The sequence below is a fragment of the Callithrix jacchus genome, chromosome 18 (assembly GCF_049354715.1).
Source record: "Callithrix jacchus isolate 240 chromosome 18, calJac240_pri, whole genome shotgun sequence".
Classification (NCBI taxonomy): domain Eukaryota; kingdom Metazoa; phylum Chordata; class Mammalia; order Primates; family Cebidae; genus Callithrix; species Callithrix jacchus.
In genome coordinates, this window is record NC_133519.1 from 32,586,835 (window position 1) to 32,600,846 (window position 14,012).

Genomic DNA, 14,012 nt, shown 5'->3' on the forward strand with positions numbered 1-14,012 from the left:
ATAATTTTTTAAGAAACTAGTACCAAAATTGAGGGCAAAAGTTTTCAGAGGAGATTGGGGGTTTGTTTTACTTGTTTTTACCATACTTGCTGATGATGGAACAGACATCGTACTGAATCCCTTTGTCCCACAAGCCGCAAGTCCCCTGATCTAGCTGCTGCTTCCTTGATGTAGAACTTAGATGGGGGTGGGTGTTTGTTTGCAGGGAAGAGGGGAGAAACTCAGCGGAGATGGCAGCCCTGAGAAAGACTTGGAAGGGTACAGTGAGCAACAGGGATTTTTTTTTTTTTTAAAGAAAAAGAGCAAATGGTTTTTATATTGTCCTGAGCTAGCTTTTAAAGAGGGCTGAGCTAGCATTGGAGAGGGCTGAGAAACTAGCTCACAAGTTACTGCTTCTGGGCATAAATTTGTAAGGTTAACTCAACTGCCATCTACCCCTTATCAGGAAATGTGTCTTCCGTATGGCCTCCTGTTTCCTATCAATGCTTTGGAGCTACTAACACAAGACCCTTAAGATTGTTATTATATGAGGAATTACGGGCTATGAGCACTGTTTTATAGATGCAAACTCAAAAGCTTCCAATTTAAGTGGAGGAGACTAGAATACGCCACCCCAAAATACTCCCCCTTGGCATAAGGATTATTTTCAGCAGAAGACAATTGAGAAGCAGCAGATATTTTTAAAAAGCTCTCTGTCCTACTCCCATTTCCCTCAAATCAAGATATAAATTGACAAAAGTATCCCTTCTCCCCTCTCCACTGGGGAAGATAAAGTTTGATCACCAAAGGCAGCTGCTGTCAACACTAGGATAATCTACATTAAAAACTCCCATTTAGTTCCCTTTCCACAGTTTGCCATCCTTTCTTCTGACTTGTTACTTCTGTAAGAGTTTATTCTTCTTTCTCGGAGATGCTATATGCCTGAGCTCTAAGCCACCTCTTTGAGAATTACTCATTTCTTGAGTATCTCCTATGTGTATATGAAACACACACGAATAAACTTGTTTTTCTCTTGTCAATCTTTGTCATAGGGGTCCCAGACAATGAACTTAAAAGGGAGAAAAGGAAAGTTGTTGTTTCCTCCTTCTAAAACTTTACGTTCAGTTCCTCATCTCTTTATTAAATTGCCTTTAAAATTACAAAAATACGTGCCTGTAATCCAAGCACTTTGGGAAGTTGAAGCAGGAGGGTTGCTTGAGGCAAGGTGTTCAAGACCAGCCTGGTCAACACAACAAAACCCCATCTCTACAAAAAATGATTTTAAAAATGCGTCTGGTGTGGTGTGGCACATGCCTGTAATCCTTGCTGCTTGAGAGGCTGGGATGAGAGTAAGGGAATGTATTCTCTTCCCGGGTCCACAAGGGGGTGTAGTTTCAAAGGCAAGAACTTCCTGGCACCATACTCCCATCCACATCTCCATCCGGAAGCTTAAAGGTCTTTGTTTAACTTTCAGACTTGAGGGAAGAAATCAAAGATCAATCACTCCAGCAGAAGTTTAAAGGAACTACTTTCATAGGACAGAAAACTTGAATGGGGCGGGAATTACTCCCAGATTAAAAGTCCCCTTGCCCCACTTTGGTGCAGAGTCCATTTCTGGATCCCCTTCCACAACATCATGGGAGCTGCTCTCTCTCTCTCTCTCTCTTTCTCCTTTTTCTCTCTCTGCCTAAATAAATCGGTTTCTGCAAAACTCTTTGGGGTCCGATATTTACTTACAAGCCGACTGGGCCTGGTGGGGTCCTCTTGTAATGTTGGGCTTCAGGGGAGACCTCAGTTCCCCTGAGATGTTTCTCCAGGTTTCTGGTCTATCACCCCCAAGAATGGGACAGGAGACCACGGCACAGTGCGCAGTAAATGCCAGACCCAAAAGAGTTTGTGGAAAGTGATTTATCTAGGTAGAGAGAGAAAAAGGACAAGGAGAGAGAAAGAAACAGCTAACTCACACACTGAGTGAGAGAATCCAGACAGATGGAATCCAGGAGAGGAAAGCAGCTTCCACACTGAGTGTAAGGGAATAGAGAGAGATGGAGTTTAGGAGGGGAAGACAGGCTTCCATGAGAGAGAGTGGAAGAGGACTCCAGAGGGGAAATCTAAGAGAGAGAAAGATGGCTTCCACAAAGGGAATGTTCTTGGAAGGGGACCCAAACATGGAGTCCAAAGGGGTGTGGAAGAAGGGGACTTTTAACCTGGGAGGAACCCCCACCTTCTTTAAGACCTCTGGCCAATGAAAGGAGTTCCATTAAACTTCTGCTGGGGTGACTGACTCTTAGTTTCTTCCTGTGCCTGTGAAATTTAAACATAAACCATTAAATCTCTTGGATGGAGTGAGATGGGAGGCGGGCAGGGCACTGGGAAGTCCTTGCCCTTAAAACTACGCCCCGTCATGTTCCGGTAAGAGAATACATTCCCTCACTCTCCCCCATTCTTGGGTGAGTGAGGGACCAAGAGTCTAGAAGAACACATCCTATCAGGGAGCTGAGCCTCCCCCGCATCCCAGAACCCAGTCTCAAGAGGATTGCTTGAGTCCAGGAGTTCAAAGTTATATGAGCTATGATTACACCATTGTACTTCAGCGTGAGTGACAGTGCAAGGACTCTGTCTCTTAAACAAATAAAAACAATATAGGCTCACTGTAACACATAAAACAATAGGCAGATATATAAAAAGGTATAGAAAGAAAAAAGTAACTTCTCCCTACTTTACATGGTGAATGTTAACAGACTAAGGTATATTTTTCTACACTTCCATCCATTTGTTCATCAATAAATATTTATTGAGCATCTACAATGTTCCAAGCATTTTTCTAAGCATTTATGGTACATCAATGAACAAAACAGATTTTTTTTTTCCCTTGTGAAACTTAACTTTCTACCAAGGGAGAATAAACCATTAAAATGTAATTTTTATAAAAAGTAGAATGAGGTTTCTCAGGCAAATATAAAATGAACACATGTCAAAGACTCTATTTAATGTTTTTATTAATGAGGGAATCAGTAAAATTTTAAAACTAGTCCAAATAGCAGCTGAGAAGACAGGTGTACAGGTAGACAATTTGGTAGACATGTCAGGTTCAGGTTGCTGGGTCAATGACTTACAGGACAATAAACTGTAACCATTAAGATGATTTGCTGGGCTGGAAAAACTTATTTATACCTCTACTGAGTGAGAATAAAAAAGTTAGCCTCTTCCCCTTAAAAGGTGATAAAGAAGAAGTAAAATAACCTAGTAAATAGCAATTTATTTATTTATTTATTTATATTTTTTTGAGACGGAGTTTCGCTCTTGTTACCCAGGCTGGAGTGCAATGGCACAATCTCGGCTCACTGCAACCTCCGCCTCCTGGGTTCAGGCAATTCTCTTGCCTCAGCCTCCTTAGTAGCTGGGATTACAGGCACGCGCCACCGTGCCCAGCTAATTTTTTTGTATTTTTAGTAGAGATGGGGTTTCACCATGTCGACCAGGATGGTCTCGGTCTCTTGACCTCGTGATCGCCCCGCCTCAGCCTCCCAAAGTGCTGGGATTACAGGCTTGAGCCACCGCTCCCGGCCCGTCAATAGCAATTTAATCCAGAATTGCATGGGAAGAAAACCACAATAACCTCTTTTCCCTATTTTAAAGTCTCAAATAATTTTTTTCTCTCAAAGCCAAAAGCCATAATACATAAACAAATTGCCATATTTCATCAACTGTGATGCCATCACATTTAGGGACCATCAGTATATTTGGTACCACTAAGAAAAAATTTTTGACAAATTATATTATGCCATTTGTAATAAAATGGGATGCTAAAATGTGAAAACTATAGTTTTTACAATCTAGAAAATATAGTATATGGCTGTTTAGAAGATGGTCAGTGCTATGGAGGAAAAAAGCAAAAGAAAGCAGGAAAGGAAGCATTGGAAGTGTAGCAGGAAGAAGGGTAAAAGTCGTAGAATTAGATAGGGTGGGTTGGGTTAGGATAGGATTCACTGAGAAGATGAGATGTGAACAAAAAAAATCGAAGAGACTTAGTCAAGTGGCTATCTGGGAAAGGAGAATGACCGGGAAAAGGAAGAGCTAGAGCAAAAGTCCTCAGGCAAGAGCTGGCCTGGCATGCTGACGGGACAGCAAGGCCACTGAGCGTGGACCAGAGGGAGTGAGCAGGAGGACAGCAGTGAGGCCGAAGGAAAGAGGCCTTAGATCATTTAGGCAGTTCTCGAAGTTCCCTGCAAGGAAGGTGCCTGACAATCACCTAGAGATCTTATTAAAATGTAGATTCTGGCCGGGTGCTGTGGCTCAAGCCTGTAATCCCAGCACTTTGGGAGGCCGAGGCAGGTGGATCACGAGGTCAAGAGATCGAGACCATCCTGGTCAACATGTTGAAACCCCGTCTCTACTAAAAATACAAAAAATTAGCTGGGCACGGTGGTGCGTGCCTGTAATCCCAGCTACTCAGGAGGCTTAGGCAGGAGAATTACCTGAACCCAGGAGGCAGAGGTTTCGGTGAGCCGAGATCGCGCCATTGCACTCCAGCCTGGGTAACAAGAGCGAAACTCTGTCTCAAAAAAAAAAAAAAAATGTAGATTCTGACTCGGACAATCTAGTGTGAGGCCTCAGCTTTTGTATTTTTAAAAATGCTTCCAGAGGATGTTCATGTTGCCTTCAAATATTAATCAACTGCCCCTACAGGACAGATCTAAGTTAGCACACATCTATATCTCCCTCAAGGCTGAAGTATTTTAAAGAAGATGTAGACATATAATGCCCCAAATCTGTCTCCTGGGAGCATGATTCCAAGATGATTCATGTGCACTTTGAAGTTGAGAAGCAATTTCCCACTTCAGAGAGTTTCAGCATCTGAAAGATTTCAATGAGAAGCCTATATTCCCACTACAAGCTTTTGAGCTCTCTCTAACTCAGATCAATACTAGTGGCCTTAAAGATGTTAATAGTGAATTTTCATGACCAAATGAGTAATTTCAAGATGGACGGAATAAATAAAAATGTTGCCAGGCATCAGCCTTACATGATTGGTATATAAGAATCTAGGAGATCTAGTAATCTGCACACTTTGGAAAGGGCCCTAGATTTAGGATTTCAAACCAGCCCCGTTTGGAGAAACTGATAGTAAGGTTTTTGTCATCCAGTTCTAATTAGGATAGCTGCATCTGCTATTAAAATACTGTCCCATCTTCCTGCAGAGGATGAACCTTTCATGCAAGATGCTGTCCACGCTCCTAGACAAGTGGAACCTCACTGAGTTTGTATGAACAGCTCTAATGTCTGTCTTTAAACCTCGCTAATAAACTTGCGAATGTGTAGTAGAATCCCACCTCAGACTTGCTTTCATTCTCTTTGTTGAGGTAGCAAGGTTATAGTGGAACTTGGAAAAGACATATTTCTCATTAGGGAAATCTTCCAATATCTATGCAAAGTTCCTAAAAACAAAGAAAGAGCAAAGTGGCTTAGGTCAAGGTTGGTTTTCTATAAGGTATCCACTACCTACGGATGCTATATGTATTTATCTGAAAGATGCTTGAAGGAGCATTTGTCCTTTAATGCAAGTTTCCCCTCTTTTACATTTCTAGATTCTAATTGCAATTATGCAATTACACAAATTATTGAGGTAGTATATTAAGATAGAATTCTTGTATTCAAGTTATTCAAGGGAATTCTATCTTAATGTACTACCTCAATATTTTGGTAGTACATTTGGTTTTCAGGTAGAGCTTGTAAAAAGTTAGTTCAAATCAAATTGGAAAAACTAATTAAGTTGGATGGCTAAGGCTTCTACAGAACCAAGAATATATCCAAGATACTTACATCTACTTGAGAGTCTAAGTTAGAAACATGAAAAAGATTAATTTAAAAAAAAACCCGGAACATCTAAAAGTCAAGCTGAATACAATAAATTTGACATGTTTTGATTTGAATTAAGAAGAGGATTGGCTGAAAGTAAAATTCACGTTGAGCCTGAAATAGTATGACAAGAAAAAAATTATTTCTATTAAGAAAACAAACTCTTTGTTTACAGCTGGCCCACCAGCCACATTCTAAGGACCGTGGATGCGGGTTGCTGGAGATCCTTTTCTTTCCTGGCCTTAGACATATTTAAAATGTGGACTGAGGAATCAGTGAGGGAATACAAGATTGCTGTGCACAAGAAAGGCAGAAGGAGCTCAGAGGGCAGCTCCAGGGCGCTCAGAACTAGAACCAGAACTGTAGAGGGCTCTGTGGGGTAAGGGCTGGGAGGCAGAGAGATGAAGGGAGGGTGCCTGGAATGTGCAGCCTGCTCTCAATAAATTCATTTGTGTGTTTAATATTTACTGAGGATCTAGCAGGTTCTAGGCACTGTTATGTGCTAGAAATATGGCAGGCAAGAAAAATGAAGGAAGGAAGCCCTGTTTTAAGGGAGCTGATGTTTTAGCTGTGGGACAAGATGCTGAACAAATACGTGCATTGATGTTAAGGAAAATAAGGCAAAGTCAAAAGAAAGAAGAGGCAGGGAAGGTGTTGCTTTAGACAGTGTTTTCAGGGGAGCTGTCTCTGATAAACTGTTCAATTAGAATTTTCAAAATATAATTATAACTCTCATGTAAATATAAAAGCAACACATTAGTGAGGAAACTAAAAAGACATTAAGATTGGTTCGAAGAGCATTTGTGTAGCTACATATTTACAAGCAATTTTATAGAGAAATATGGTAAGATTACTAGATTAGATTTTAAAACAATAAATGCTCTCTAATGCAGTAATAAACTTTGGGGTTATATTTTTCACTGGACAGAAAGAATTGCATCTTGGTTGGACAAAAATATTCAACTTAGCCTGTGATTTCAATGTCCCAAATCTTTAAGAGTCTGAACAGGTGACATTTGTTCAGAGACCTGAGTAACATCAAGAGCAAATAAGTGAGTAGATGAATAGTGAAGAGGGGAAGCACTGGGTGTCAAACTCCCTCCCATCTCGTTCCTACTCAATTCGCAGCAAAATATTCCCTTCTCATTGGTATTTGGAGGAGTGGGTTTACCTTGGGGAAATGAAAGAATGTACAGAGTCCTTCAGGCTGAGGAATGATTACAGAGAATACCCTGGAGCTCAGCACATCTAGACATAAGATTAGGGAGTAAGGAATGGGGTGGGAAGGCCAGCAAAGACTCAGAGGTGAGGACACTGGGAAGAGGGGGGGCCAGTAGGTAACTATGTTGACTGCAGAAGATTCATGTACTGGTTGAGGGGACTCATCTCTACTCCTCCTGTAAAAGGAAGAAAAACATAGTTATCAACTCTCCAGGGATAGTGTGAAAGGCAAGAGAATCCCATTTCTTCTGTCTTTCAACTCTGTATCCTTAGCATGTTCTCCTGCTGTCTCCTGGTGCTTGAGTGGCTGCTGCTGTTCCACCCACAATCATTTCCTTTATCAGGAAGGAAAAAGCTTTCCCTAATCCACTATCTATCCTCCCCCAACCCCTCCAAGACTTCTGCTGTGTTTCACTGGCCAGAACTTGTGACCATCCTACTGGCAAAGTAGGCTCAGAAAGTGATCTTTTTTATTTCTTCTTTATTGAAGGGAGAAGGGGAGAGGAGTGGGAATGGATGTTGGAGCTAGTATACCTAGAGTACAGGTGTTGTATTTCTTTTCTGATTTGGTCTTGAGGTCTCTCTCTGGGAGTGGCTATAAACGTTAGCTTTTGTTTGATGGGGCTCGGATATTTACAGTGTGCCTTTCATGGGATACTTCTTTATCCTGGCAGATGGCCTAATTCCTAGGTGTCTGACTCATGACAAAAGGTTCCTTTCACAGGAAGCTTGTTTATATTAGCAGGCACATTTGTGGCTCTGGTCTGCCCCATGTCTGGTTTATTCCAACCAAGACAGCCACTCTCTAGGAGAGCCCTAACCAGGAAAGAAGTCGGGTTTGGGTGTATAGGACAGGTGAGACCCAGAGGAGGTGAGCAAAACATGTGAAATAACAAGCAGTTCCATTACTTACAGATCCATAAGAAGAGGACAGCGTGCCTCACAGGGCCAGTGGGAAGGGGGACACACACACACACACACACACACACACACACAAAACCAGTGGGTGGGAAACAAGACAGAGGGACTTGCGGGCCAAAGCCTTTACTGTGGTCCTGGATGTTATACCCAACCAGGTTCCTCTTGAAGAATTCTAATTGGCTGGCTTCAAAGTTCCCTGGCATCACACTGTGACGAAGAGGTGGTTGCTGAGGCATATCTGCACGGTGTACATGGGGTACAGGAGACAACGGGATGAAACATGTAGCTTGTACCTGATGGTTTGATAGTGCAGTGGTCACCAGAGGTGGTCATACAAGGCAGATGTCTGGAGTGACCACATTGGGAGGAGGCAGAGAACTGGAAACTGTCCAGGGAGATTAAGCCCTGCTTCTAATATGAGAAAGTTAAACCTGTCTTCAGAATGAATAGAGGCCTTTGATATGTTCTTCCACCTTTTCATCAAGCATATTGACAAATCCTTCTTTATCAACTGGTCTTGCTGTAACCACCAGTGGATTCACCTTGCCCACTCTCTAGATAGAGATAAATTATCAAGACAGGGGAATTGCAATAGAGAAAGAATTCACAAGGAGCTGGTTTTGTAAGAGACTGGAGGTTTATTATTACTCAAATCAATCTCCCCCAGCAGTCAGAGTTTTTAAAGACAATTTGGTGGATGGGGAGGGGCAGTGAGTCAGAGAGTGTTGATTGGTTGGGTTGAAGATGAAATTACGGGGCAGCACTGTTTTCTTGCTCTGAGTCAGTTCCTGGGTGAGGTGGGGGTCACAAGATCAGATGGGCCAGTTTATCTATCTGAGTGGGTGCCATCTGATCCATCAAGTGGAGGGTCTGCAAAACAACTCAAGCACTGATCTTAGGAGCAATTCAGGGAGGGTCAGAATCTTGTGGCCTCTAGCTGTATGACTCCTAAACCATAATTTCTAATCTTGTGGCTAATGTTAGTAGTCTAGATCCCAGGCAAGAAGGAGGTTTGCTTTGGGAAAGGGCCTTTATTGTCTTTATTTTAAACTGTAAGTTATAAGCTAAGTTCCTCCCAAAGTTAGTTCAGCCTACACCCGGGAATGAACAAGGGCAGCTTGGAGGTTAGAGACAAGATGGAGTTGGTTAAGTTGGATCTCTTTCACTGTTTTAGTCATAATTTTGCAAGGGCGGTTTCATTGCTACCTGAATAACTTTCTGAGCTTCTCCATCTATCTCCTGGAAGCCTTTCTCCTTCATCAATTTCTTCAGCCCTGCCAGACATGCAGCAGCTTCTTCATCAGCAGATGTGGTCTCTCCAGTTATTTTTATGGTTTTCAGTCCAAACCTATTCCTGAATCTGTGTAGCCATCCCTTACTTGCAGTAAATGGCTTGAGGTGTGCTTAATTTCAGGTGATCCCTTTCTGAAGTCTTCCTATAGGCTCAACACTTTCTGGCCAAACACTGCTCAGATGGAACACGTTTTCTGTTCATGTCTCCCACCACAAATGTAATCCCTTTCCAATCTTTTGCTGTTGAACCTCAAACTACAATAGTTACAGCCACAGTGCATGATAGGTGCTTAGTTAACTAGCACGAATCTTTTTCCTTCACAATTTCATGGATACATAATTTGTTATCATAGATCTTGGCAACCTTAGCATATGATTATTTTTCTTTCCTTATTAAGTCCAGAACTTTCACCTTGTCACTTAAAGGAAGCACTTTACAACTTCTCCTTGGCATAACCAGATTATCAGCACCACAATTCCTGTGCTTTGCAGCCATTATTGAGTAAAATAAGGGTCACTTGAACATAAGCAGGTGTCTTTCTCTCATTATCCACTACAGGTGGATCTGTTAACAAGGCAGCTACTGCGTGAGTAATGAGTGAGTAATGGGTGGATACTGTACACTTGCGGGGCTACCCGGGACAAAGAGATGATTCGCGCCCAGGGTGGGACAGAATGGATGGCCAGAGATTTAATAGGGCTACTCAGAACGCAGGCGGTTTGAAACTTAAAAATTGTTTACTTCTGGAGTTTTCAATTTACTATTTCTGAACCAAGGTTGACCACAGGTTACTGAAACTGCAGAGAGCATGGACGGGGGAGACTACTGCATTAAAACTAAAATTTCCAAATATTAGTTTCAGCTGAATGAAGTGTGATTCGGACCTTCCCTCTCAAGGATTAAGCGAAATCACCAGAACCTCGCAGCTTCAGCATTATCTCCGCACGACTCCGCCCCACAGCCCAGCCAATCAGAGCTGCAAGGTGAGTGACGTCATTCCCCTGAAAGTACTCGCTAATTCCGGTACTCCTTTTCTCCGCCCTTCACCTCTATTTGTTAGAAGTGACCAGCAGCCATTTTAGATTTGGGCGGAAATGAAATTAAAGTGCTGTTAAAATCCTAAAAATTCAACTTAAGTCAAACTTGAGCATTCGACCCAAACGTCTGGACAGGGGACATCTTCGTGGATTAACTAGACCGCTGACCGCTGGGGCAGTGAGTGCAACTCGGTGTCGTCACGGCGCCCACACTCAAGATGGCACCGGCCTAAGACTCTTCTGTGCGGCCTTCTACCTCGGTTCCCGGTTCGTTGGCCTCAGTGGTGGCGTCGGAGGGAGAAAGGCGGGCATTCTGTCCCGTTTCCGCACCCGTCTCTATGGTGTGGGAGAAACCTGGCCCCCAGAAGGTTGTGGGTGTAGTGGCCACAGATTTACCGGCAGGCAGGGTGGTTGGTGCCAGCAGGAGGGCCAAGAGGGGACCAGAGCCAAGACCCTCGGCCTCCTCCCCCGCTGCCCTCCCGCAGGTAACAGGGAGCCCTGCACTGCGCCCCGAGTCCTGGCAGGACTGCGCCGTGGGGGAGGGGGCCGGGCGGGGAGGAGGCAGCGGGCGCGCGCCCTGGTCGCGGGTCTGCGTTCTGCGCACCCCGCGGGAGCGAGCGCGGCGCGGCGCCGGCAGCCGGTTGAGCTGTGCTCTCCGCTTCGGAGCAACCTGTCCTTGTTGATTGCGGGGCGCCTTGTAATCTGCACTTTGCGGGCGACGCCCGCCTGGTGAGGCGCCCGCGGCCAGAGCTCTCCAAGGCAGCCGCGAAGTCGGTCCTCGCCGGGAGGTGTGGAAGGTGAGGGGCCAGTGAAGCGAGAGCGGCGACCTAGCCCCTTGGCGATTCCTCGGGGTCGCGGCGAGCAGGGCGAGGGTGCGCGGCTGGGCGAGTCACTGTCCCGGGGCGGCCGTGACCGAACCCTGGGGGAACCTGGGGGCGCGCCCGCCCTCGGGATGGCGGCCTCATTCGTGATCCAAGACCGGTGCCCGTTTCCCCAAGGCCCAGCTGGCTCCTGTCTTGGCGTAATGCTTTCTGTTTAGAATAAAGCTGAAACATTTCTTGGAAGGGCATATTCAGGAAACCGAGTGAAATTCTCGGAGTCGGGTCTCGAATTTGGGGGTGGGGGAGTCACTTACTGCTCTTTTTAAGGACTCATGCCTTTAAAATGTAGTATCTCTGAGCTGAAATCATAATTATTTTGGTCCATAAAGACTTTATTGTGTATTGCTTCTCAGTTAGCAATGCTGGACTGAGTTCCGCAGAGGGGATACATACCTGTAACAGACGAAAGTGAAATAGCCAGTACAGTGCATCCTTAATACTCACAGTGCAAGGCATTATCTTTGGAACTTTCAAGCTCTGGGAGCTAGGACCAAGATAGTCTCGATTAATTGCTGGGAAAAGAAAATATTTGGTAGAAACATTTCCCTAGATCACAAGGATTTCTTAGTTGAGTGTATGAGTTGCCCTTTGACCTAGACAAGGGTTTTCTTAACCTACAAGCGGTCCAGAAACTTCGTGTGCTGCCCAAGTAGGCAAAAGAGTGGAGGGAGATTATTAAAGGAAGACTGTGATGCATATTCAAGTCAGAGACTGTCAATTCAGGATTTTATAATAGAGTGGAGATGCTAAGTGCTGCACAATACCTATGCTGTGATACTAGAAGTCCTTTTCTACCTTGTGACTTTTTAGTTTCAAAGCTGATGAGCAAGATTTTGTGTTTTCCCCCTCCTCAAAACACCAGGAAAGCATTTTGGAAGTCCAGGTGTTTTTCTTAGGTTTCAATAAATCCATTTTAGCTGAATTATCATTTTTAAAGCACTGTTTGGAGGGCATGATGGTGCCTGACTGTATTCCCAGCAACTGGGCAGGCTGAGGAGGGTGGGTACTTTGAGCCCAGGAGTTCCAGGTTACAGTGAGGTAGGTTAGAGCCACTGCACTCCATGCCAGCAACAATATAAGGAGACCCTGGCCCTATTAAAAAAAAAAAAAAAAAAGGTCACTGTTCATTTAACAGTATTTGTGCCTCTTTAGATATATTGGTGTGAAGAATTACTGCTTCATAACATTCTCAAATTGCAATCAACAGCACACCTTTTTAATTTTCCGCCAGTAAAGTTTGCACCGGCAACATAGAATATAGTCCTACTACTCTGGCAGTATTACACTGATGATGTCAGTTGACTTCTGTCAAAGTTCACATGCTTTCAGAACAAGAAAATGGCATCCTATCCAGTTCTCTCAAGAAATGGAGTCATCCCTTTTTAATTTTTAAGTGATATTTTAAAAAGTCTTGGACCTCAAATACACTGCTAAGAAAAATGATCCATTTTAACTATTTCTTAATGCCTTTATAACTTTGTTAACTACTTTATAGTGGAATTCATATAAAATCTAAGGTTAATAGCTATTGCAAGGCCCAATATTCCCACAAGGAGGTATTTTGGTATTTTGAAATAGCTAAGTAAATTAGATGTCCGTTGCTACTGCCTCTGCTGACTGCCATTCATGTAGCCAGAGCACTGACCCTGAATCCTGATGGCAGTCTTATCTCCTGTGAAAACTAATATTAACACTAAATAAACAGCATGATTTTCTGCCAAGAAGCTGGTCATTTACATACAGCCCCTTATTGGCTGCTTTTCTCTTACTGTGCGTTGATTTTGGAAAGCTGTGTTCTGTGTTCCCTAAGAGAGGAAAGGAGGTTAGACCAGCTTCAGATCCTTTGAAAGTAACACTTCTGCAACTCATTCTTCCAGTCGGACTGGCTTTTCAGGCAGGAGTTGGAGACCAGCAGAGTTTTCTGCCTATGAAATGGCAATTAGTTTCAAAGAACATAGACCCATTCAAGAGACCTGAGGGCAAGGGGGCTGGTTGTAAGGGTATCAATAGGATGTTAGGATATCTGAGTGGAATTGGATTTGAGGCTGGGCTTCTGATAGCCTTGAGATGGATAAGTAGTAAGGTGCCCCTAAGCATGACTAAGCTACTGTCTCTGTTTGCTTTTTAAATTTTCCTAAGAGCTGACTTCCTTGTGCTTGACACGTTTCTGACTTCATGTGGCTTCGGTTTGCCATAGCCCCAGCTCTACCTCATAGCATCCTTCCACCTTCAGCTATGCTTCTAATAGGCAAAAATTGTTCTTAGTTTAAATTCCTGGGGGAGACAATGATCTGACCAGTTTCTCTCTTCACTCAGTCCATGGGACTGATGGCTAATTTGTGAATTCAGTGTCCTTTGGCCCAGGATAGGTACATGACAACATTAATTGTGCCCAAGAAGAGGTGGCAAGGTCAAGTGCTAAGCATGCACCTCCCTACTCAGCAGGAGGTTGTCACAGTCTGGCCAGCACCTCATCTCCAGAATAGGGGGATTAACAAAGTTGGCTTTTCCCCATGGTCCCACGTAAACTTTTTATTTGTAGTCCCAATAGAAAGGTGAGTGTTACCATAATTGCCATACTTTGCATTTTTTTAGTACTGTTTTTTGCATCTCTGTCACTTTTAAGAAAGATACATTGCTAGGTAGTTAGGAATTCAGTGAATTTGTTACAAAGCAGATTTAGTTCTTGCCCTCGGAAACATTTTTAGATTTTGAAAACCTTCAATTTTAGGTAACCTTAGCCTTTATACATGTGTTTCTTATATAATGATGGTTGTGGATCTGTGAGCATTTTTGTTTGTTTGTCTGAGACGGAGTTTT

The 14,012-nt window shown here is 43.5% G+C and overlaps 1 protein-coding gene across 44 annotated transcripts in view; it reads left to right on the forward strand.

The window, feature by feature from the left end:
* The first annotated feature begins 10,312 nt into the window (after window positions 1-10,312).
* The window catches only part of SCYL3 (SCY1 like pseudokinase 3), an 86,032-nt gene continuing 82,332 nt past the window's right edge, over window positions 10,313-14,012 (forward strand). For 16 of the 44 annotated variants that reach the window (XR_008477649.2, XR_008477652.2, XR_013529552.1 and 13 more), the window contains exon 1: window positions 10,640-11,108. The gene's annotated coding sequence lies outside the window, so the exon portion shown is untranslated. Of the gene's footprint in view, window positions 10,579-10,639; window positions 11,109-14,012 lie in introns of those variants that run through there. The other 28 variants (XR_013529553.1, XM_078356316.1, XM_078356327.1 and 25 more) reach the window with 3 other exon arrangements.